Below are 26832 nucleotides of genomic sequence, written 5' to 3'. Positions count from 1 at the left end.
TTTACCGGTTGCAGATAAAAATGTTTCTGTAACAGTATAAAAAGTTTATTTGACTTGTAACAAATCTTTAAAACTAGCCATTTCAAACATACATATTTTTTAAAGCTTCTCGAAATCGTAGAAACTCAAACGACACATAATTTTAAAGAGGAGATTCTGGGCTGCAATATAGAACTCAGAACAGGCAAACTTTTTTTGCTAAATTTTATGAAAAGTATAGCCTTAGATTAAAAAAGCCCCTCTCCAAAATTAAATAATTAAAAGAGCTTTTAAAACAAAATTATAAACAAGCAGCAGTTTTGCCACATGATAATAGGCACGGAACAAAATATTTAAATTTCTTCATCGTTTTGTAGTGCATGAACTTGCTAAGAGATTGTTAATTGTAATGCTAACAAACTGAATTTAACCCGAATAACCTATGGGGCAGAGTGGATCCGGGCAGAGAAAGCACATGAAGCATTCAATTCGGACCAAAGTTAAATGGAAACTGACCATCTATTGAACTGTAAAGTGCTCTAGTCCGGCACATCTCTCCAGCGTACTTTGTAAGTACCAGTTGCTAAACTTTACCATAAGCAAAATTTCCAGCTTAATCATTAAGGAATCTCCTTAACTTTTAATCTACAATTGAACTTTAAGATGCTCTAGTCCGGCTCTTCTCTCCAACCTACTTCGTAAATGCGAGTCTGTTCTACTCTGCCAAAAATGTCGACATTTTCAGCGCTTTCAGTTTGGTCTCACATTAACATTTTATCTCTATTGAACTTTAAAGTACATTTCCGGCACATTTCTCCAGGGTACTTTGTAAATACGAGCTATTATACTCTATCATAAGCAACAAAATTTCCAAGCCCCGTCAACACAGACTCCTTAATTCTAATTTCTATTGAACATTCAATGCTATAACTCGGCAATCCTATCCAGCGCACTTTGTAAGTACAAGTTGCCTTATTCCGCCATGAGCAACAACAGTTCAAGCCAGTAGATTGAAACTTTGAGAGGCTCTAGGCCGTCACTTCTTTCTAATGTACTTTGTAAATGCGAGTTATACTAGTATGTCATTAACAACGATATTTCTAGCACAGCCAGTTCGGTGATCTCTAAATTTAACTGTTTAATGAAATGATAGGGGTTCTGGTTGGACTGCCCCCTCCAATACACTATGTAAGTAAGTTATTCTACTCCGTTTTTAGCAACGATATTTCCAGCACAACCAGTTCGGATCCTCCCCAAATGTAACTGTTTAATGAAATGAAAGGGGCTCTAGCTCGGCTCTCCTCTCCACCGTACATTGTAAATACGAGCTGTTGTATTCCGCTATGACTGATGTTTCACACCTAATTAATTCAGATAGTCACTAAATTTAAATATTTAATGGAATGAGAAGTGTTGAATGGAAGCCCGTCATTCTAGATGAAGGTGCTTTGTAAATACAACATGTTCAACTTCGTCATAAGCAACGACATTTACAGCCCATATTTAGTTCCTCTCTCAACTTACTGCTTAACGAAATTAGAGATCCTCATTTTTACTGTCAAATTTTATGAAACCAAAAACAGAGTACAATGAACCTATGTTTAATCCTAATTACATAAATAAAGTATTACGGTGTACTGAAATATGTTCTATATCTTATATCCAAGAATCCACTGTATGAATATTAAACAAACAACTTTCACTTTTAATAAAAAATATAATTCGTATATAAAGTTTTGTATAACTTTCTACTATAATTTAATAAGTTAGTCCAAAATATTAACATAATGTTATTACTTTTTAGAGTACCTAGATCTAACCACGAGCTTTCCCTAAATGAGGCAGGTAAACCGAAATTATGACTCCGGTAATTGAAAAATAATTAGTTAGACCGGAAGGCGGAGGCTCACTTCCGGGCGCGGTGCTCCGCGATCTTAATTTCAATTATTATTACATCGCAGATATAAAACCAGCAAAAACCAAACTGCTTACGCCTTATAGAAAATAATATGCCATTTACTTGCTTAAAATTATAATTTACTTTGAAATTATAGCAGGATTTCGGACATTTTTCATCCAGATTTTATTTATATTTCAAACATATTCAAGAATACATAATCATGTGAAACAGTTGCGATGCATATATTAAAATAGGTCCTCTTTATGTTCAGTTAAATTTTAAAATATCTCGTACACTGTATAATACATGATAACTACAGAAATTAGAATCTCTTAAACATATTACTACTTATATTTTTTCCAGTTATTAGCAACGTTTTCATTAACTTAAATGCTAAAAATAAAGGAATTTTACTTAATTTAGCATATCCACAATAAATACCTTACTTTGAGTATTACTTCTCAAGAATTGACAGTTTCCACCACTCCTTGTCCATAGCTCTATTTGGTCTTTAACAATATATCGGGTTCTGATCAATTAAAAGTGAAAAGGTGACATTATATTTATTTATTTAAATGGATTATCAGAGTAAGCTTTTATATTAGCACCAGAAATCACCTGGACAGTCTTCTTCTGAATTTTAAATACTGAATTTTCGAGTGGAGAATTGCTCCACACGACGAGAAGACTAATAGTCAAAATTGAGTTGTGTAAATTTGTTGTGTAAACAGAACATATTTTTGTAGCTTATGTTTCATTTACAACAAGCCAATCTTCGAATTTTGACAGGCTAGAGCAGGAATTATCAGAGCACCTGTTAACATGGTATAGTACGCATAGAGCACCCCGTCGTTCAGCAAGCCCAAGAGTGTCTTTTTCCTTCTCTTATATATACAACAAAATACATGTTTCGTACAGTGCGTTAGTACTGTACATTTCGGGTGTGCTCTCCATGTACCTGCTACGAGCCTGAGGAATTGTTTGAATTTTGTTGACGTTCAACTTGTTCCATTGACAAATACCTTCGACGATTTCATCGCCATCTATTGATTTTTACTTGCTTCAATTTTAATTAGGAGTTTTATAACTGAAAAGAGGGTAAAAGTAAATCCTCGAACTTAGTGTTCTATTTTTTAACATTATTGATTTCACAGATCACTCTACCCTTTATTGTGTACAAGATCTATTTTTGCTACATAAATAAATTACTGAAAGATTGTGGATCCTAGACACTGCAATGAGAGAAAATGAATTAGACCTTAACTCGGCATTCACATAACAAAGTTTCCTGATTCCTGACTTATGCGTGTCATAACGATCTGGTACTATTTGTTTATTTTAATCTGATTGCAGTTATAATTATGTTAGTAACCCACCCGAAAAAGATATCTAAAAACGTTGTTATAATGGTTTCTTGTATCACTAAATAACAGCAAATATCGGGAAAAAATATGGTTCCCTTCAAAAATGTTATTTAAAAATCTGGTCATTCTTTTTTATTCATCCTGTGTTTATCAAACTAAATAAACTACGTGAAGCAGACAGGCTAGGTTTCTACACTGAAAATTTAATCTTATTGAAAGTCACAAGGAAATAAGCCGTCAACTTGGAAACAAGAGTTCAATAATTAGTTCCTCTCTATATCGCGTCATCTAACAAACTTGAGTCTCCGGTGTGAGATAGGTTTTAATGGATTACTTTGGTAAAGTGGAAACAACACGTGAATATTGATGAATTATTGTAACTGAATTAAAATAAATGTTCGCCTAAATTAATAAAGCTAGACAGTGTGGCGTCCTTATATATTCGAGAACAAATTTTCTGGATTCAAAGAACACGAAATGTTCTGTGCAACATTAGAGAAACGTTTTAATAATTCACGTAAACGCCTATTGGCCATTTTAGATGTGTACTCTTATGTACAATTATTTAGTTACAATATGCTTCATACCGCATGATCAATATTGTATAAAATAGTTCGGGCCTTCAAAAGAAAATACAAACCTACGTTCCTAAATGAATTTTTACCATCTACCGTGAGTGTGCGATTTATAAAAATATTATCATAAAAGTGGTCTAAGCTTCTATATTGAAATTTGGTAAATATAGGGTGAGTATCTTTAAGTATAATAATGAAAAATAAAATATATTCGTTGCAAATTGTGTTATAAAAGTGTATTTTGTCGTGTAATGTAGTGAATATAGTGAATAATACAAGGAAGGAGAAAGCCACAACACGAGTCGCGTAGTTTTCCTCATTGCGGTTGCATACAACGTTTTAAGCTTATAACTAACACACACATGTATTGTATTGTAACAAGTTAAAATGTCATAAGATTTGGCTTAGCTTATTAAAAATTCATTTATTTTGTGACTCTCTCGTTTCCATCATGATAACCCAGGAGCCTAATATAAAACTTTTACCGGTTCTCAGCCAAATGCAATGAAGTGACATGCACCATCGTCAAAATCAATAATGTATGAGGCATCATATATATATATATATATATATATATATATATATATATATATATATATATATATTGTGATGTGTCTGAAGAAGATATCCTTGATTGAAAGTATTAAATATTGGTTTTATGTTTTAATATAAGTAAGTTATGAGTACCAATATAAGCTCCATCTACAACATATTTATATTTGTATTAGTGCAAGGCCAGTTATATTTTAATTAATTAATTAGTACAGGAACATGAACTAATGCACAATCTTTGTAACTCTTAGTCAAATATATATTTCTTACAAGTAGTCAATTTTTATGTTGATTAGTTTTTAATTTTAATACTTGCATGAATGCTTAGTTTTATTTATATGTTTAGTACGTGACCTGATGGATATTTATTGGTGCACGGACTCTAGTTATTGCACGCAGCTAAGCTTTTTAGTTGAATGTTGTTTTACTAGACCTAGCCTATTAAAATTTGTTGATCGTACAACTTTTAAAATAGATGGTAACACCTGCCTCTCTGATGTTGTCGTGGTACCTTGCACTTGATTACCTGGTCAATGTCACCTCTATAATTGTCCATCATCCATTTTAACTCTGTAGGTGACACGCAATTCCCTAGATTCAATTCGTCCAAAGTTCCATGTTTCCTTTTCATTCCTATAGTCTCTCACTTGGAGTCCAACCATTAGAACTCTCAGAATTCCAACAGTAATTATCTTCGTAATTACGAGCTTGCTCTCTGGTTTGAGTAAGAATTGTTCTCACTCTTCTCCCAAACATCAGGTGTAAATTTTAAAGTTCTCTTATCTCCTGCAATAACGAGTATGTTCTTCAATATCTTGACAAACCTTTCCACTTGTCCATTCGACTTAGGATGGTACAGTGATGTCTTGTGAATAATGCCAAAAGCATTTACAAAATCCTGAAATTACTGAGAAGCTAATTGTGTGCCAATATCCGAAACTAACACATGGGGAAAACCGAATATAGAAATATTTTCCTTAGTTCATTTATTGTCCACCTGGTTGTTTCTGTATGGGTTGTCACTACTTTAATCCTTCTAGTGAAGGCATCCACAACTATCAGATATCGTTGCCCATCAGTAGAACCTGCATAGTCAACACGTATTCTTTCCCAAGGGCTTGATGGCTGTTCCCATTTGTGGTGGCACATTCTTAGTATTCAAACATTGTCGACAAGAAGTTACTAAATCCTCATTATTGTTCTCCATATTTTTCAATGAACAATAACTCCTTGCTAAAGCCTTCAATTTTCTTGAGTCAATATTCGAACATCATGAAGTACATGTTTTACAAAAGAGTTTTGGATCATTACTTTCCAGCCTTTGAGTAGGCACCCATTCTGAATGGTTAATTCATTATTATGGTACCAATATGTTTCAACAGACTGTCCACGTTGTAGTGCTTCCAACATTGGACTTACGTTAACATCTCTCTGTTTCTTCAGCAATTGCTTTATAATATAGAAATAAAGTTTTCAGTTGGCTGATTCGAAATAATGAGTGAGTGGTATTTCTGCTGGAAAACGGGAGAGGTAATGTGTGTTGCAATGTTGAGTTTAGTTTCTGTATTCAATATCGAAATGGAATCCAGATAAGAAATGGGCATAGTTGAAAATGTGTGCAGCTGAGATACTTGGTAGAGTTTTAGATGGACTAAGGATATAATGGCTTATGATCAGTAATTATTTTGAAGCGTGTGCCTTAACAGTATGGAAATAATTTTTTTAATCCCAAAAGTACTTAATGCTTCCTTGTCGATCTGGGAGTACTTGCGTTCTGACTTCGTTAAGGATCGTAATGCATAGGCAATCGGCCTATCGCGGTCGGTGCCATTCTGATATCTGCCAGAAAGAACAGTTCCTAGACCCGCTGGTAATGCGTCAGTTACAAGTGTTGTTAAATAAGCAAGTGTTTCTTCACTGGTGATGATTTCCTTTACCTGCTTAAAGCTGTAAAGTCTTTAGTCCAAGAATAAATGGATTTCCTTTTCGTAAAACCATGTTTAAAGTATTCAGTATTGTTGCTAAATCCATAATGTAACGGTGATAGTAGTTTTCCAAGCCTATAAAAGGTTAGAGTTTGGATTCGTTCTTTGGCCTCTGCTTTCACCATGCTTTTTATTTTACTTTCTGATTTATGCTATCCTTCACTGTCAATAACATGGCCTATATGTTCAACCTTAGACTTAAATAAGTAAAACTTATCGTGGTTTAGTTTTAGATTGTTAAGGTTGTCTTTAAAATACATTTTTAAGTCGTTGTAAGGGATGTTCTTTTGTTCCTCCTTGTGCAAAGATGTCGTCAAAGAAGCATTGTACCCTCTCAAAACCATGCAGTGTTACATCCATAAAGCGGTGCCCTACAGATGGTGCAACGTTTACCCCAAACGTAAGGCGGTTCACCTTCCACAGCACTTTATATGTACTTAGTGTTTTTATATTTGCATTCAGAGTACAAAATAATTTTTCCCATTCATTTGGGAAAAGATATATTCAATACGTGGTATTGGATAATGTCCGTTGTTATCATTGATAACTTTGTTTAGAGTTACCTTATTTTCGTATTTTCGGCACAGATTCTCACTGATTTCAATTTCTGTATAAGATTTCAAACTGTCATAAAGCACTCATTAATATTTAATAAACTTTACATATTATGTTGTGAAATAAGAAGAAATTGTTGTCAAGTTCATCTGTGACGGGGTAATTTTTCAACAAACCAAGTGAACCTCAAGCGGATAAAACATGTTTAACACATTTTTAAAGTAGGTATTTTAATGTCATGACTAAAACTTTTAGTATGGAATAGTTAATTTATTATATTTAGTATTGACTCTTAACATATTTTTCACATTTTATTTTTATGGGATATTCTAAAAGGAAAATTTAGGAAGGAGATTTTATATCTTAAAACTTTAGTTGTTTCAACTACAACTTATTATGAAAAAAATGTAATAGCTAGTTGAATACATATTATAAATAATATATAAAATTGATTGTTAGATAGGGTTCAACCCTTTATCCTGGCATTTCCGCACTCGTCACCTGTTCAACACCACTGCTGGCTATTACAAAGTTTATTTCTCGCTATTTGACCTTGATAACAAACTAAACGAATCAAACCCATATAATATTTTACTCTTTATTTCTACTCAATTCTATTGACAAACCCTTTCATTTCAGTACAGCAATTCAAATTAATTTATTTAGTTTCAAGATGTAACAAAGTTTTGCGCGTCGACTAATTGCATATGGAGAGATCTGCAGCATGCAAATTTCTTGATTTGCATAAACACAAAGCCAGTAGCTTGGATCGTTTCACGATTCTGCATTAAACCTATAATGCACTTACATTCCTTAGTTTCTTTTACTCTTCTTAGGACTCCTCAAATCTTTTGACCTCAACCTCGATAGTAAAATCATCAACGATACTATCTTACTGGCAATAGTTTTCTCCATAATTTATTTATAATTGAAAAAACTTCTTACATTTACGTTCATGCACTCACTATTCCATATGTAAGCCTCGATATAATCTGTAAAGTATTTATATATATATATATATATATATATATATATATATATATATATATATATATATACACACACAGTGTCCCACAAAAAAGAAACCACCCATTGTAGACTTCTTACTTCTTATATGACAAAAATGATGTATACTGTCATATAATCCAACAATGTATGTCTGTGTGTATGTACGTGTTTGACTAAATCTCGTGAAAACTAATGGACACATTAATACTATTGTATTTAAATATTTAAGTAAATCAACTACGGTAAAATGCATAATTTATTACATCATCAGTGTGTTAACTTAAAATCTAAGAACTTCGACTATAGATTCTTTTTACACTTATGATTTTTCCTCATGGGCCTAAAATACTTTAATTGTTACTGCAATCTTTGGAGCTATTCAATGAAATATTGGAGAGACATTCGAAAAATTTTAGATGAACTTATAAAAACTGTTTCACTTTCCGTCTTCAGGGCTCCACTTTAAACTTAAATCTAAAATAAATAACAAGATTGTAATTTTTTTTTTTTTTAATTAAATACATTCCTCGGGTAGTACATAGTTCATAATAGAAAGTGTCTAGTGTTTATTTTATGTTTTTCTAAATATGTTTGCTTATTTTAGTTATAAATGAATAACATGTAATTGTATTAGGTCAGAGAATTGTAGCTTTATTTGTCAATTCGTTTTATAGCTGCGTACAACAGTGTCAATAATGTATATTTACTGATTTTAAATTGGAGGCTATTTATTAATTGTGATTTCATATATTTACGAAAACCGGAAGAATTATGTACAGAATTTTATTCCATATTACAAAGGAATTTTAACTATTTTAGTGTCAGGTCTCTTGATGAATTGTAAGGTAACTTGCCTTTTATGTATGTATGATTTAGTGAAATACTACAAAGTATGTCTAAGGTTACGTGACACCCTTATAGAAATAAATTTGTTATCAATATTTAAAAACACCTTACTATCAATAACTTAAAAATGAGGTATTGTTAGGTCTGTATATTAAACTATGATAGTGATACTGCATTGCTATTGAATAGTGCACCTCCATTCTTACTCAGTATTTTCGTAACGAGTTTTCATTACCAGGACGTGATATTTGGATAGTTTCTCAAATTTAAACAACAAACAAAACCGATCAGTAATAGTTTCCGGTAGAAATATTTATTTATAACCCAACACTGGTGAGAGCTATAACTTTAAGTAAAATATTTCTTCTCTCTTAAAAATATAAAAACGTCAGCCAGATTCATTTCTCAGCGTGAAGATTGCCCAAATATAAATGTTCATCCCAAGAAGCCATTCAGCTGCTTTACAGTCAGTCTTAAAAGATGCTTTCATCAAGCTCCTCAAGCATTTCTTCAGGCTTTTCTCATTCAGTTGATGTAGAACGAGGGAATAATATTGAGGTAGTTTGTCTCAGTAAACTTACTTTCAAATAATATCAATCTTCTTTCAATTAATTAAACTTTTAAGTACTTAAATATGAGTATATGGTTAGTATGAGTATATGGTATATGGTATATGTCAATAATATTTAATCGTGTGCAAAATTCCAATGCGTTCCAAAACACTGCTTCTTAAAAAATAATATAAAACCTAAACAATATATACGTTTTTAATTGTTAAGATATCTTTGTAAAGATCTACTACTGGTGCCAATGTAGATGAATACTGCAACTTCCTTTCCCAATTAATCCCCAATGCGTATAACAGAGACCTCTACATAATTTTTTATATAAGCATATATATAATGAATACAAAGATAGTTTTAATTTGACAACTATTTGCTGAAAATTTTAAAGGAATTAACAGTTATGTTGACATAAAGTATAATATCAGGATATTATTTTCGATTTAGTGAGAAGTGGTCATAGTATATAGGAGAATGGAGTAAAACAATACATATCTAAAAAAAATATATTATTTTGCAGTACAGTTAAATAAGTAATTTTTCTATTACATTACATTTTCATCTTCATATTTTTATGTTACCATAGAATCTACAGTACAAAGTAAAAAAGTAAAATTAAGAATATCTTATTTTAACAGACCAAGCCGCCACACTGCGCCATTGGCAGAGCATATTTTATATCATGGGATCTCATGAGGTTTAAACTCGCCATTAATTATTATAACCTTTGGAATCAAAATTTAGTTGTACAGTATACTGCCAGTATGTAACATAGCATTGGAGGGAAATCAATTCATTAACACCACTTTCTAATAAGTATAGTATTGTTGGTGGATTTCGCTCGGAATTTCTTATATTAGCATTCTCATATTTCTAAAATGATATATGTCCTAATTAAACAAAATAAACAGCTTCATTTTAAACAATCAAAGAGGCACAAGTAAATAAAAAAACTGCTTTTTCGATTGTCATTTATTACAATAGTAATTATGATTAAAAATGTTAAAATTGCATTCCTATATACATTAAATAAACTTTTCTTATAGTAGATAAGAATTATCCATAAAAGTATTATCATTGTTTTGATGTTTATAACTTTCTTTAAATACACTTAACTTAATGTGTGAACGAATGTTCTCCCTGTGACTTGGATTTCATCAAAGGGTGTTTGTTGTTAAACCGATTTATCTACAAATAAGGACCCTAATGTGTGTATAGGCTATATGGATAGATAATTAATAAGGATTACTCGCGCAACTATGCACACAGTGCCTAGGCAGCGTATGTTAATTACATTACAAAGGGACTTAGCTTGAGCTCGGTTCCATCGGCGTGGTCGAGTAGAGCGACATTTCTGAACGCTAATGAGAACAAATGTGTTTAATCTGGACTCAGCATCAGACTTTAAGTAGTCTGCTTAGCGAAATAAAATGGGCGGTATGTCTAAATCAATTTTGTTGCTAAGAAAAGAATCTTATAAAGCATTATTTGACTATCACATTTTACATATAGACTACACCACCTTCAATTAAAAATAATAAAAAATATATTCTGTATATTCTGTGCAAGTATGCTTGAACATGCTATAAAGTGTATCAGGGAAATATCTATCGTTTATATTTTGGTTTACCGATCCTTTATTAAAACCTACTTACATTTTATTCAAAACATCTCGTTGGACTTTCGAATTTGGATTACAGTTCAATAAATATACATTGTCCATTATATCCCTTGCTATTCTTCATTCCCGTTTCTGTGCTGTTGCGCTTATTTTCAAACATTTTTTAATCTTTCAGTCAACTTTGTGTCATATAAAAACATACCACCCATCCGAGAAATGTTACTTTTCCTGGACGACTGTAATATCATATTCGAATACATTACATAAGTATACATAATGCAATCTTCCTATACTCCGGTAATTGAAAATAAGAGAACCTAGTTCATATGTCTTGAAACTAAAAAAAAAACTATTCTTAACTAATTACAGAAATTCTCGGTTAGTTTTATGAGAATATGGACAGTAGGGCTGGATTTTGGGCGTCTAACTGCATATATCTGCACACAATAGCATTTATTCACAAATATTTTTCTTTGATGCTGTACAGTTCCTGGTCCAATTCCAAAGCTATCTTGAGTATGAAATGAGCTATCGGTGTATGGAATATAGACCGAGGTTACATAGATAAAGCAATCAAGGATGTACATAGAAAGATGTTTCATAGATTTTCCGGAAATTTCCTGAGCATCTTAATGAAAAGTGACGAAAGAAGATTCAACTTTAGGTTCTTCCAGCGTCGTACTAGTGAAGTCTTGTAGGTTTTATATGAAGTTCTGTAATGGCATAACATTTCGGAGGAAAGTATAGGTTTCATATTTTTGGGATATAATTTTGTCCTTTTGAAAATCCATAAGCTATTTTATCCGATAATGAGAAGCATTTGTGTTCATAGTACTTTAAATATTAATATACTTAAAAATAATGTTGGCTGTTTTTATTCTACATGAAATAAGGTCATACATTTTGAGGTATTACGTTGCCTCAAATAACCATTTTAATTTGATCATGAAAAATATCTAACTTTGATGGTTTCCAATCTGCAATATTAGAGGCATTTCAATTAGCAGAAGATTGATATAATTTATAATTCGATGTTATATAAGGTCAAATAACTACCTAACAAATAAATTTACATCTTGGTGGTCTAGTGGGAATCCATCAGTTAATACTTTGATCTAAATCTTTACCTTCATGTTCATGACTCTCCAAACTGATTATATTCATACCAATCATTATGTCTTCTGACGTCATAATGATGATTTTATTGCCAAAACAAATAACAGTATTGGTATTATAACAAGCGAGTCTGGGTTATTGGTGAATAGGACAGAAGTACACCTTTATTTTTATATACATTTTTGTATTCTGTAAGACCAACGATCTGATTCAATGTGTTTAAGAATCACTGCCAATACAAAAATACAAATTCCATTCTAATATACACAGAAACTTCTAATATCAATTGATATAATCCTTTTGTCAGAGAGTAAACCAGTTTCTTATTGAGTTCCTTTAATTGAAACATAACTCTGTATTTGAATAGTTGCTCGACACAAGTAAGGGTATTTTACTGTCATGTATATCTATAAAAAATATGTACAATAAAGCACTTGCAGCAACAAACATCAAAAAAAGCACTTTGTACAACACTGATACAAAAAAGGGATCTACATGAAAAAGGCTTTGAAGCTTTTCAATGAAAACATGTTGGATGACTATTTCATATAATAAAAGTGACTGTTTTTCCGGTTAGGTTTGAATCAACATATGCAAATAAATCTACATGTTTTACTCATGCCAAGGGTATAAAATTTAAATGCATATTATGGTTTTCTAAACATATTTCTTAATGCATATGTTTCTTCTTCAACAAAAACAAACACCCGCAATCCCAACATCGATATCCGGCTTATTGTTTCAGACATGGCACATCAAAGCGTCAATGGACCTTTTCTGTCCACAGTCTCTAGTGCGTACAACACGTGTTGCATAGTGCACCTGCATATGCAATATTTGTGCTTCTTTTTATTGCTATAAACCTAGTTTCTGCTCAAATTTATTAATGAATAAATTATTTTTGTCACATTTTTTGACTTTAGAGAATTCTTTACTAATTATATTTATCTATGCTCGCTTAACCTATTGTATTAGGTTTTTCGGTACCTGAAGAAGAGGCTACATTTAAAACCTCTAATCGTACTAGCATACTGTATAGACATCTAATGTTCAAAATCATGTCGTCCTCTACGGTCATCTATCTTCAATTGCACATTGTAAGCCAAGTATAATAACTATTTCTCATTTATTTACTGTACTTGAGAAACTTGGTTCAAAACTTGACTTGATCTTGTTTAAAATATATATATATATATATATATATATATATATATATATATATATATATATACTTTCAATAAGCACGTATTATGAAAGTTTGTATTAAAATTTATCGCACAATAAATAAACCAGAATGTAATTCCACATTGTCATAATATAAACAAAGTACTACACAGTTCTATAAAATAATACTTATTGATTGTATTTAGATATCTGTTCTATGTACGTTACAGCGCTGAACTCCAAATCCACAAACTCTTTCATTACCCCTAATTTAATGTGAAGTGGTAGGAATAATATCTTTTTGGGATGAACAAGACCTTTCCTCCTCCATTTTTTAACCCCCCACCTCCAAGATTTCCCTCACAAGATTCTTCTTTATATAATGTTGCTTTATGTCACGACTGTCCCACTCACAGAGAAAGCAAGAGAACTTTGTGTAACCACCAAGCAACATGGGAATAACTTTCAAATCATCACAAATTGTTCGATTGTGATCTAAAAAAATTAAGATTGTGTAACACCATTTCAAGATTTTCATAATATTTTTTTAAATAGACCGATTGTCCAATAGTCACCGTTGCATTTCTATTTCCATATTACAGGAGAACTGCTTGCAGTCTTCTTTTGGATGAGCCTATATTCCTCTGAAATATATTTTATCTTAAAACTTACCATATATCTAGTAATTTATTTGCAGAAAGCAAGGTTACATTCTTGAGAGAACAAAGCCTTAAACTCATTTTCCCTGATTCGATACGAAGAAAAGGAAGTATCTGGAGCTAAAATACAGTCTCTCTAGACTTAACGTATACCTAAAACCTCTGCTGAGTCCAAAGTATCTATTTAAATCGTTCACTTCAGATAGGGTAAACAGAATAAGTTCATTTGATATGCTAGGATCGTACTAATCACCGTTCTCATCACCATGGCACGATTGGAGCAAGGGTTCGGGATCATATAAAATATCATCTAGAGTATTTAGAGGGGGATCTATTGATATTTAGATACCATGAGGAACAGAGCGAATGGCTAATGAGATGTTCTGATAAGAAATATCTTGTACGTTTTTTAAATTTAAACCTTATACTTTAAAAAATTTAAAGTAGCACTTATCACTATGATTTGCTGGTTCTCTCCAAACCATTGGTATTCCAAAATTGAAGGACTGCTTTTTACCCTCAAACCATTGTCTGAATTCTTCTACACAGACTTATTTAACAAATGTAGCAGAAGCAGTCGGGTGAGTTGAAACATCCCTTTGAAACCATTGCATAATCAATCAGAAAACTGTAGAACAAAATCTGTCACTACTTCATTCAACTAGAAATAGAACATAGACAGCACAGAGTTAATCTGGTGAATGATACCAGTATAGTATTGTAGTAGAAGATGAAATATGTGGCATGAAAGCTGCAGTAAGTAGGGAGGGACATTAGTACGGATAGGAACTGACAAGAAAGTGATGCAACTAGAAAAGCCTATGGATTGTAGTTCAGTCTGTCTAATGTATCGACGGCTATTACAAAGACTTTATAAGTTTAACACAATAAGTTTGGAAAGCATTTCAAAATTAATTATCATAGTTCGTTAGGAATTATATTAAATTTCTGTAAAGCTTTATCGTGTTCCTTGCGTAAGAACCCGTAAAATAACGAAAAATGTGTTTGTGACAAAACTTCACGTGATGGAATGTTCTCACTATTTTCCCGCAATCAGCGCTGAAAATTATATTAAGTTCACAGATAACTTTTCTCTGTTATTTATTTGATTTTGGACTACACGATTTTCGTACCTGAAATATGTCAATGTACGTTCACTATTTAAATGTTTGAAAGCCAACCCTGTAGTTGTCTCTGACACACTGATTGGTCCATTTACATTCGCTGAATTAAACATCATACAGTGGCGTACTCATGTAGTGATTTGTAAATGAATTGCATCAAAAGCCATCAAAATCTGCGTATTGACTTATATAATGATAGTGTCAAAATCACGCTAAGCAGACGCTAATAAAACCGTTTAAGAAGTATAATAAAACTTAATCAGCCGGTGCAATTACAAGATATTTTCGATAGAAAGAATTTTCATATTTAAGTTACATCCAAGATAAGAAGTTTATAAATTCAATGTTTTTAAAATTAATACTAAAATTAGACAATCATAATTTTAAGTTATAATTGTTCTAACCTCAGGTTGTCCTAAAATATATTTAGTTTTAAAATATTTTAGATTTTTTTATTTGGTCACAACTAAGTGACTATAGTTTTAATCTTTTTTCTGGAATGTTAATTACACATTTTTTAATGGAAATAACAGCCAGATTTTAATCAGGAAATGAAAATTGCAACCCGGAAAGTTCTTGTAACTGTTGGACACCAGAAAATGAAGTTTCCTTTGATGATTTCGTATGAGTTCTTTAAATAAAGGAATCTTTAAATAAATGGAGTATTTATAAGTATATTTAAACGCCATTACTTTAAAATATGTAAATTAATTTTATATTTTGCTCATTTTTGCAGCTTTTCTGATTATCCGATGCATTTTTTCATATGTATAAACATTTCTACTTGTTCTGTTAGAGTTGTTCTGTGAAAGACATTTCCGAATTAACTCAGGTCAGAACGTAGGAGCCAATCTCCGTGTCACAGGAATGTGCAAAATAGCCAATTCAAATTAATTTTCATTATATATAATCCAGGATTATTTTCAACTCTTAGAAAGCGGCGAGATATAATAATGTAAACACACATCTAAGCCTCCATTTGATTGATAAGAACACTCAGTCACTGATCCAACTCAAAATAATATATAAACGAGTTGTATAATTTAGTTGAACTACTGCATAGATGTCGATGACATGTCGATAACAAACTAATATTATTTATAAAATAAATAATTTATAATCGTTATTTACATGACAGATACCTTAGCTTATGTCTATTAAGTATGGATCGTAGTTACGTCCAATTCTGTAACGGGGCGTATGGAGTGACGAGATTATTGCAAGTTTTACAAGTTGTTCTTTATTTAATTTTTGTAGTTGACGATGGATTTAAAATTATGATAGGTTCCCGCCATTTTTCATCGTAGATGTAAGTTATAAAATGTATAACACAATGTTTCGAGGTTTTAAATGTATCCTCTTCGTCTGGAAAGGAGATAATAGGCTATAATGATAAGATCAGATCTCAAGACGAAAAATCTACAACAACAATAGTAATATGTGTCTAAACACATATTACTATAATACGACATAATTAACCGTTCAATCGCTTAACGGAGGCAAGTAAGTACCAAAAACATTACTATCGAAATCCTAAAGCCATTCACCATCAAATATCATTTTTCTAATTTATTTATTTATTTTTATTCAGAAATATACTAATTTCGTACTTAATTTTTAACCACGTTCCGTTAGTACGTTTTTTTAATTTTTTTGGGAAACCGGGAATGAAGATTACGTTAAGAAAATTTCCAAATGCTGTCACTAGAGAAAACACATCCAGGAAAAATTAACCATAGGTTCCAACCCTGGAAAACAAAATGGACTATCCACTGAAAGGCAAAAAGCAAACCCACAAAGTTATGTAATCCTACATGAGCAGGAGATTAGTAAGTAAAATGCAAGTAAAATTTGTAAGAGCTTTACAAGTACAGGGTTCGTTTAGGTTCAATACAAAATTTCAAGCATATAGCTCATTTTATTCTGGAGATGTCAGTTAGATAGGCAGACATACACCAAACACAATAGAACCTTTTACGTCCCCTCGGCAAATAAAAATTGTTTCGGCCTACTAAGTGCTTCAATTACTATGGTTAGTTACGCATCATAGAAATCATTCTTGTCAGAGTATGAATTAAGTTTCATGCAGAGTTTAGAGCCTTGCAGATAACCTTTCTTCGAGATATCTTGCCACGTGATATATTCACATTTTGTCCATTGTGTTAGGTTTTATGTAAAGTTTAGAGCCTTGCAGATAACCTTTCTTCGAGATATCTTGCCACGTGATATATTCACATTTTGTCCATTGTGTTAGGTTTTATGTAAAGTTTAGAGTCTTGCAGATAACCTTTCTTCGAGATATCTTGCCACGTGATATATTCACATTTTGTCCATTGTGTTAGGTTTTATGTAAAGTTTAGAGCCTTGCAGATAACCTTTCTTCGAGATATCTTGCCACGTGATATGTTCACATTTTGTCCATTGTGTTAGGTTTTATGTAAAGTTTAGAGCCTTGCAGATAACCTTTCTTCGAGATATCTTGCCACGTGATATATTCACAGTTTGTCCATTGTGTTAGGTTTTATGTAAAGTTTAGAGCCTTGCAGATAACCTTTCTTCGAGATATCTTGCCACGTGATATATTCACATTTTGTCCATTGTGTTAGGTTTTATGTAAAGTTTAGAGCCTTGCAGACAACCTATCTTCGAGATATCTTGCCACTTGATATATTCACATTTTGTTCATTGTGTTAGGTTTCATAGCAGTGTTTAAATTTAAAAGTTCCGGTGGGATAAAGACGTTACTATCACGCAAGAATGCTCTGAAACTTTGTACTCAATTATCTTATTCTACATGCTTTAATATGTTCCATGTTAAAATCTCGTATGATTTTATCCAGCTTGTTTACAAATGTATTTACTCTAATGTTTTCGTGTTACCGTTATGGTTACCAAAAAGACCAATTTAAAAAAATTCGCTAACGCTCGGCCAAAACTCTTAGAGTGACAGAACCATCATGGATCTAAGTGTTGCCTGTATAGAGATGAAGCTTTTTGCAAAACTTGAAGTCTGTCAGTCCGTTTTAGAGGAATCGTGCAGACAGATAGACAAACGGAAATAAAACTTTCCCAGCCCCTCGAGTGATAGGGTTTGCCGTCAATCTGCCAATTGTATAGGTATCATAATCAAAGATGTCAGTGCAAGCAACAATTAATTGTAAAGATCTTTAAAACTAGCAGAGTGAATTCAGTTAACTTGTAAGCAGATTATTAGTATCAGTGGAATATAGGTTTAATCTAACGATACTCTTTCTCCAATTATGTATCAAAAAGAATTAATCCCTAATAAGAATTATATATACTGTTGTATACCACTGTTGTGTTGGAAATTTGTCTCCGTAATGCAAGTTGGATGGTACTTCTTCGTCCATAAAACGATAAAGCTTGATGAGTTGATGAAGAAAAAGACTACACAAAGGTGCGGGCACGGAATTAGATGTCTTATTTGAACAAAAAGTAGGCAATATGTCATCCTAGTCACTATTTCTGGATTTTGGTGTATTTTAATTTGTTAAATATATAAAATTTATATAATACGATGCATAAAGTTGTAAAATTAAATATACGAAATTTCTAAGTGTATATGCAAGGAAACTTACACGCATCACTTTTTGAACTAAAATAAAATAGAACATTACCACCTAGTTACACATATGTTATACAAACGAACTTTAATGATATCTGAGGGTAGGCCTGGTGGTTCCAATGTTCTTTAGAACATTTCCTACGAACTTAATTGTTATTAATTCATTACATTTGAATGAAGATGTCTGACTAGACATTAACTTCAGATATTAAAGGAAAAAGGTTTTCAATAAAATAGAATCGTAGTAAACTCGAAATGAGAATAATCTAACACGAAGTCTCAGTGAAAAAATAAATGAGAAGAATATGAGTCGAATACAAACTCGCTTAGATAAAAGCCGCGACTAAATTACTCACAACCTACATTTACAACAACATGGTTTCGTCACAAAGGACATCGGCACAATATATCCCTTGAAATCTGCTAATTTACTTTATGATACGAAAAGTAATAATTTTACAGATAAAGCACGCTTCCCAGTAGGCAGGTAGTCGGCTACGACTTCAATAGAGTTACTACACTTGCAAATTAGGTTATCAAATACCAAGAATTTATTCCATCGCAAATAATATTAATAGCTATTAACGACAGTAAGGTTATCTAACACATAGAAAAAGATTATGAAACAGTACACAATTATCCAACCTACTGCATAATACGTCATATTCATAAAAGCTGATAAACAACCAATTATTACTTTTTCTTTTTTATAAAAATTTTCAAATTTTTTCATGTATACGTATAAGATACGTATATGCTGAAGACGGTTGCTACGTATATGCTATACGGGTTGACAAATCGATTTCTCAAAAAAGGTACAGTAAATGGTCATATATAAATTAATTATAGGATTAGTTTTTCTGTAAACTTTACTTTTATTAAATGTTATTTTGAGGTAGAATATACTGACCTTTTAATTATTTTATAATTCAAAAAACAAGTTTAAAGATAAACTTAAATACAGTTACTATTACCAATCATAAATATTCATATTTCAAATTTGTCACGAGCTTCGTTCTTACACACCAAAATATTCAAGACTTTCTCCTTCTGTGTGATTTACAGATGCCGCAGATTCATCTCCTTTGCAGGGGAAGATCTGAGAAAATGACTCCTTTGTTGCATTGTTGGAAGTAACAAAAGCCCAAAACAAAACGCGTTATTTCAATATGTTTCGTTTTACGACATCTAAAGATTCAGTGTTATCCTTTTGAAATTAAACTTATTACGCCTACGAAAAATCAAGTTTATTTCAGTATTGCAGTTGCATATATAGTTAAAATTTAAACTGATTCAGAATTTGCGGATTGTGTAAATAATAATCGTGGACTAATTGGAGAAGTATGTTTGACAATATTAGTTCAGATTGTTTGTTTTCATTCACCTTTTAAGAAAACCATTGCAGGAAGGCTTGAAACAATTATAACGAGCGTTTTGCAAGAAATAAAGTTTTTAGATAATCGAGAGTTTATGCTGCTATATTATATAGGTATATACAGAATCTTGGTAATATTTATAATTTTTATGTGGGTCCTGCTGTAAAAGTTCATGTTAGTTTGTACCATTAACTTTGTGTTGATATTTCAGCCAAATAATACGAAATGATAAAGTAAAAATTAAAAAAGTTTTTTGATAGTAATTTCTTGTACGGTTTGTACAGCGAAGGTTCTAACCAAAACGTTTCATAGCGAACCGATTGAAAATCCCAATCTAAGTGTGACAGAGTGGATATTTTGGATTCAGAAGTTAAGAATAAGTTTAGAAAACATGACAATAAATAATTGGTTTGATTGACTTTTAAATGCACTTTAGGCAACCAACACTGTAGTGGTGGTTTTGTTTCAGAGTTAACCAAACGTCTCTTTATAGCGTCTTCTATTTCTGTACTAGATCTTTATTCACTAATCAAGTGGAGCGCTTCGTAAGTCCTTAGACCGGTCTTAAGACCCTACAAGGGTCTATCTTTAAGTATTCCATACATTTCCTCTTGTATATTTCTATCCATACACTTATCGTCTTTATGCGCTGGTAGAATCATTCTAGATTCTAGATAGTCATCTTCTTATAAAACATTATAGGAAATTTATTTCTTCATCCGATAAATACAATTTTAACACAGTATGAACCAGCAGACTGATGTTAGTTGTGACACCGGCAGAATTAGAACTCCGCCCTTGTTTACTTTGAGTGGACCTATTGACGGAAAAGCCAAATTCGTGTTTTTAAAACAAAAATACCAACCGGTGGAATTTTACAACTCCCTTAAAAGCTATCGCGATAAAAGTTAACCAACCTGTTGTTTACAAATACTTTGTGAATCTAAACCCATAGAAATATATATATATATATATATATATATATATATATATATATATATATATTTCTTAACTTATTTTAAGACTAAGAAAGTAGTAATTTAACATTCTTCTCAGAACAGGTACCTGTAATACTTGAGTAAGAGGCTAGACTGCAGGTTTATAAATCAGATAGTAATGTTTCTGGTTTTTGAAACATTGGACAAAACAAATTGAGGCAGACAAAAAGTTTATAGTTAGTATTGTCATTTTAGATCTTAGTTTTAGTTCTTAAAATATTTGCTTATTTTAAAATGTTTTTTTTTATGAACTAATCAAATTTGGAGGGCAATAAATATTAAAACCACAATTATTTTACACATATTTTAGGGCATTAATTAGGTTATACTTCAATGCCAACTGAACTTATTCTAAGTCTAAAATTTGGTTTTGGCTTAGAAAAGTCAACCAAGTTTTGAATAATTGGCAAAATACTCCGGTTGAATGTAATTATCAGGTGTGCCACCACAGTGCTGACAATGCGTTAAACGAATTGCGTTACCGTGGAATGTCGCTGATTGTGTTTTATCTTTCTGTGAATTCATTAAATTCTATATGTTTGTTTTATTGGCTTATTTTATATTACACAATTAATTTGAATAAGATCATCAATTCTGCAATAAATATACGAATAAGTAAAATATGGGAGGAAATACAAGAGATAAAAACGCGTTTAATCTTCTTTGAAATTTACATAATGACTTACAAAACAATATCTTAAGGAATTACTCACTCCATAGACCTGTTTGTATGCTTCATTATATTAATTGACTTCAATGAAATACGTTTTGTCTATTTATACTGAAAAATAATATCCTTTAGTGAAATTATTATTAAATATAAAATATAAAAACAGTTAAAATAAAATGTAACTGATATGTTAACAAATGTATTAATATTAATAAACATAACTTAAATAGTACGAATTGAAGAACTATAAAGGTCTTTCGAAAAAGGTAGAGCTAATAAAAAGAGTGTAAAATGTTTATACAAAAAACCGATATTTCATTCAAATATGTGATATATTGAAGGAAGTTAATTGTACGGATATTGTGTCGGCATCTCTGCAGCAGCAGCACTGATATACAACAGCCACTCACGGACCCTCTTCCTGTTCACAATTATTGCTAAAGGCAAACTGTGGTACATATGATGCGCGATGTAAAATGAACTCTAAACTGCAGCTTAGTCCAACTAAATGACTATTAAAATTATCTCTGGCTCGTGTGTGATATTTATGAGGCATATTCGAGAATATTTCATGACTGTCATTAAAAATTAAAATTAAGAGGGTTTGAATGTGCAATTGGCGAATATTCATTACCGGAAAGAGTTAAAGTGTCAGGTACAACAGCAATGTCTGGGGTAAACAATAATCACATTGTAGAGATTTAAATTAAATTAACTAATAAGCTACATGAAGAGTATACTGAATTATATTGGTAAATATAATATTCCATGTAGAATATAACGTTATTAAAATGCTCTGTGCAATTAAAAATAAGTTTAATGAAGCTGTTAGTTTTAGTCTTTATGTTATTTTTTTATGTATTTGGTAAAAATGTATTTGTGTTTTTTCTTATAGTATCTCGTATCATGTTTTAGTATATTAAGATAATCTACTTATTTTGTTTAAAGATACATATATGCACTCTCTCAAATTCATACATTTAACAGTCCACATTGCCAGTGTCTGTATTTAATCTGTATAATATTCCATACCAGATTCCATTTAATCTGTATGTTTAGCCGGTTTCAATAATTATTGTTCTCTTTTTATTAAGAGCATGTTTTAGAGACAGTGTGCATGAATTTGATACACAATTTGTTTGCTTGTGATTCTAGCTTATGCTTGTTGTGGTTTGTTTTCTTAACCTAGTTTGTAGTTAGTGATATATTTGGATAATTATTATAACTATCCGCAATCCAAAAAAGCGATCGGATTGCCGATCTCGAACGTAGTACTACTAATTTCTTGCATTACTGAATCATGGAAAATGTCTAGAATAAGCCTGTTTTATTTACAAATATAGCTAATATAATTATGAAACCTAAAAATATACAAATCATTGATATAAATGGTAAAAGTATTTATTTTTCCTCACTTATATGTGGGAGAGCTCAAAGTTACCAGATATCCATCCTTACAAAGTACTACATTGGGAAAACATACACGTTACATTGGTATGAAAGAAGTTCAGATTGAAGCCATTCAGGTGTTGTCAAAGTGTAAGTTTGACGCGAATAATCCATTCAAAGATGAAGTTGTTTTATACCGTACAAGACGGTTCTTGTAATTTCCTACATAAAAAATAAATTTGCATTAGATGCTGTTGTTTTTTGTGTAAGTTGTTAGTTAAGCTATTTTGTGCTAATACCTTATATATATATATATATATATATATATATATATATATATATATATATTTATTTATTTATTTATTTATTTATTTATTTATTTATTTATATGTATATGTTACAACTACATATACGTCACGTCTTTAGCAAGGGATTTACTCAAAATCTGTTCTATTTTTTGCATATTCCTCATAATTGAATCTTGTGAAATTTATTTTTAAATTTCTAACCTTAAAACAATGTTTTTTTAAATTTGACTACCAATTACATCAGACTGACACATTTCCGCAACACATACCACGCTACCAGCTGGGAAATATTCCAACTAACGTTTCATTGATTAGTAAACTCAATTTTAATGCTTATTTAATAAGATATTAAATATATTAATTAAATATGTTCATTTAATGTAAAAAATCTTATACTAGAAGAACGTATACCTTAAGCAGATTATGAGCGTTTTTAGTTTTTGTGACTTGGAAATATGAAATCTATTTGCAAATATGTTGTACATCCATCTGTATCATTACAAGTATTTCTTAATATAGCGATTTCTAGGTACATACAACACTGCAGTTTTTTACACATATTTGTTACAAATGGGAAGGTCCTGCACTATAGATGTGCCTTCTGTCCAGTTGAAATTCAGGTCTCTGCCCTATGGCTTTTAAAGTCCGAAGTACTTTTGGCCAATTATACTCCATGCTCTTTTTACTTATTTTTTTCAGTTAGACAAATTATTTATGCGGGAAAAACATTCGACACCAACTTATTGAACCTTTATTTAGACTCTTATTAAATGATTGTATAGCTTGTAAATTATAATAAGGAGTGAATATAATAACCAAGCATGAAAATGGAAGTGAAACCTAACTGCACAGTTGAGCTATTGTATGAGAGCCGAGCCGCCTAAGCGCCTTGCTCTATATTTATGCAAAGTAAATCATTTGCAGGTTCCAAATCACTCCGAATTCAATTACGCAGCGAGTGCTGAGTAGAGTTCCGGGTTTTATTTTGTATATTTCGGTTATTTCTATTGAGTACGATAAAACCATACTTAAGACCAACATTTTGGTTCAAATTCCTATTTGATGTTTTCGAAAGTCCGCGAAATGGTCAATGGAAGAACTTATTTACAAACCAAAATGTTCTATCATTGATGTGGTATGAGTTTTTTATCAATATTTTTAATTGGGTGAAAATATTTTAAAATATTAATTAGAAGTTTAATAAGATTATAACCTCTCTTATAGAAAAGAATTAGCAATAAAAGTTTAAAACATACAGTGGATGACAGAGAAGGAGAGTTGGAGCAGCTTACTGAGGTGTACGGTAAACCGATTTCTAGATTATGTAGGTCAATCGTATTTTTGTATCAAACTTTTCTAGCATTAGAGTCATAAGGTTAAAGCACTTAAAACCAACGGTCAGACACATAAATGCTCAAATCACCGTCAGACAATTACATAAAGAGATTGAAAGTTGTCATTTTCTATCAAATAATCAGTTTTTATTTTATCGTAGTTCCCTGAAGTTGAGTTTATTTTATTTACTCAACTTAACTTAAGGTTTCATATTTTTAACCCTTTTGATACCATCCCATTTCGACCACCACAAACTCTATCCCGAATGACGACATATTTCTTCTTTGGGATATTCTTTTATCGATTTTAAAAGAACTTGGTTATGTACTTATACTATGTAAATTTAATCTTCCCTCCTAGATTATAATAAGTTTCTTTATATGAATAGTTTTACTATCATAGGACATGTATTTTAAATTGTGTAAAATTTGGTTTTGTGTAATATTTGTAAAAAAAGAATCTCGACAAAACAGTTTATCCAATATTCTTCAATTTATATTTTGGAAACGCTTTAAGAGGCTCTAAATGATCAATACGTTGTTATATATTTAACAGTTTATATCATGTTTGCTACACAACTAACAGGTAATATTTATAATAATTAATATAATTAATAATTAAGGTGATATTCACCCCGCATGAAATGGCGGTTGTCTCTTGGGCAAAGTAGGCGACTAAAAATAAAACTGTTACAAATATTGGAACTCTATAGTCTAAAAATAGGCATATATATAGACAATATATATATATATATATATATATATATATATATATATATAAAACCTTTTACAAGGAAATGTAGTTTTTACATATAACATGAGCTCTGAAAACCAATTCTTTTAACAATTATAATTTTCTATGTGAAATACAAAAATATTAAAAGAAAACCCATATCACATTTTAAATACAGCTAAACAAGCACTGTACGTTATGAATCAATTTATATTTGGATAAGAAGCTAGAAAAACAATTTTTATCATAACGAAGATCTTCCCTGGACTGTTCCCTGATTAAAAGCTGAATCTAAATAAACAAATTATTTGTTTTGTTGATTGCAACCTCTCTCCTGCTGATTTCACTGTTAAAATGCAACCTGCAACATTTGTACAAAGTTTAAATTAACCTTTATTTTACCAAATTATGTATTTGTACGTTAAAAAACAACGTTATGTACAAATAAAAACTTATTTTAATTCTTTTGATGTATCAAATCGAACTAATTGTTGCAATTTAACTGCCGTTGCATTGTTTGACATTGACTATTTTAGGTGTTACCAACACCCACTAACGGCTTTGCCATGTTAGCCATTGTTTATTGTGGAATCCTATTGATGAGTTAGGTTTCAGTTGATCGAGACTCCGATATTTCGCTAAGACTATTAATGAGTATAGAAATCTTCACTTCCGTACACTCTCCTTGCACCTGGATTAGAACCGTATACAGCATTAGCGAGCTCCAAAAAATCGGTTGAGTCCCCCATAGTTAAATATACGTAGAATGCTGCATGGACCAACTGCATCAAATGATCTTTTTTCAAGTACAAATGGAAAACAACAACTTTCTTTAGTTTATGGTCATACCTCATTCACTTTCGGTCTATCTGTTACTTTCTGTTTTATATCATACAATTAATAACTCTAAAACTGTTTGAGGGCTAGGATGAGCATTTTACAAGTGACTATTATTACAATGTCCTTTTATTGATATAATAGTAAGTTAACGTAAGTGTTTTGCTAAATTTCAACTCGTGTTTTCTAAACAATGTGTAGTTATTAAAAGTAATGTATTTGACTAAAAAATCCGTAGAAATTTGTATTATTCGTCATGGAAGACCATGCATATAAATTTAAAATTCAATACCACGGACTCTAATGAAAACAACTGAAACTACAACATATTAAAGCTAAAATAAATAAAACTACTTTCATTGCAGACCCTTGTAATTAACGAATTAACAAAGGCAATACTGAGACACCAGTTAATATTATCAAATGTAAGTATAGCTATACTGGATTACCTAACAAAATAAAACGGTAGTACGTGGGTCTTAAATTTATTCAATTGTCAAATGCAGTTTGCAGTCTTTTTCTTGATTTTCTTGCTACGAAGGTGTCGGTGGTACCCATATTGGTAGTCTTAGTGATTTGGGTGTCTAACA

Source organism: Homalodisca vitripennis, chromosome 4, assembly GCF_021130785.1.
Source record: "Homalodisca vitripennis isolate AUS2020 chromosome 4, UT_GWSS_2.1, whole genome shotgun sequence".
NCBI classification, from domain to species: Eukaryota; Metazoa; Arthropoda; class Insecta; order Hemiptera; family Cicadellidae; genus Homalodisca; species Homalodisca vitripennis.
The sequence above is the reverse complement of the archived record's forward strand: the minus strand, read 5'-3'. Positions refer to the sequence as shown.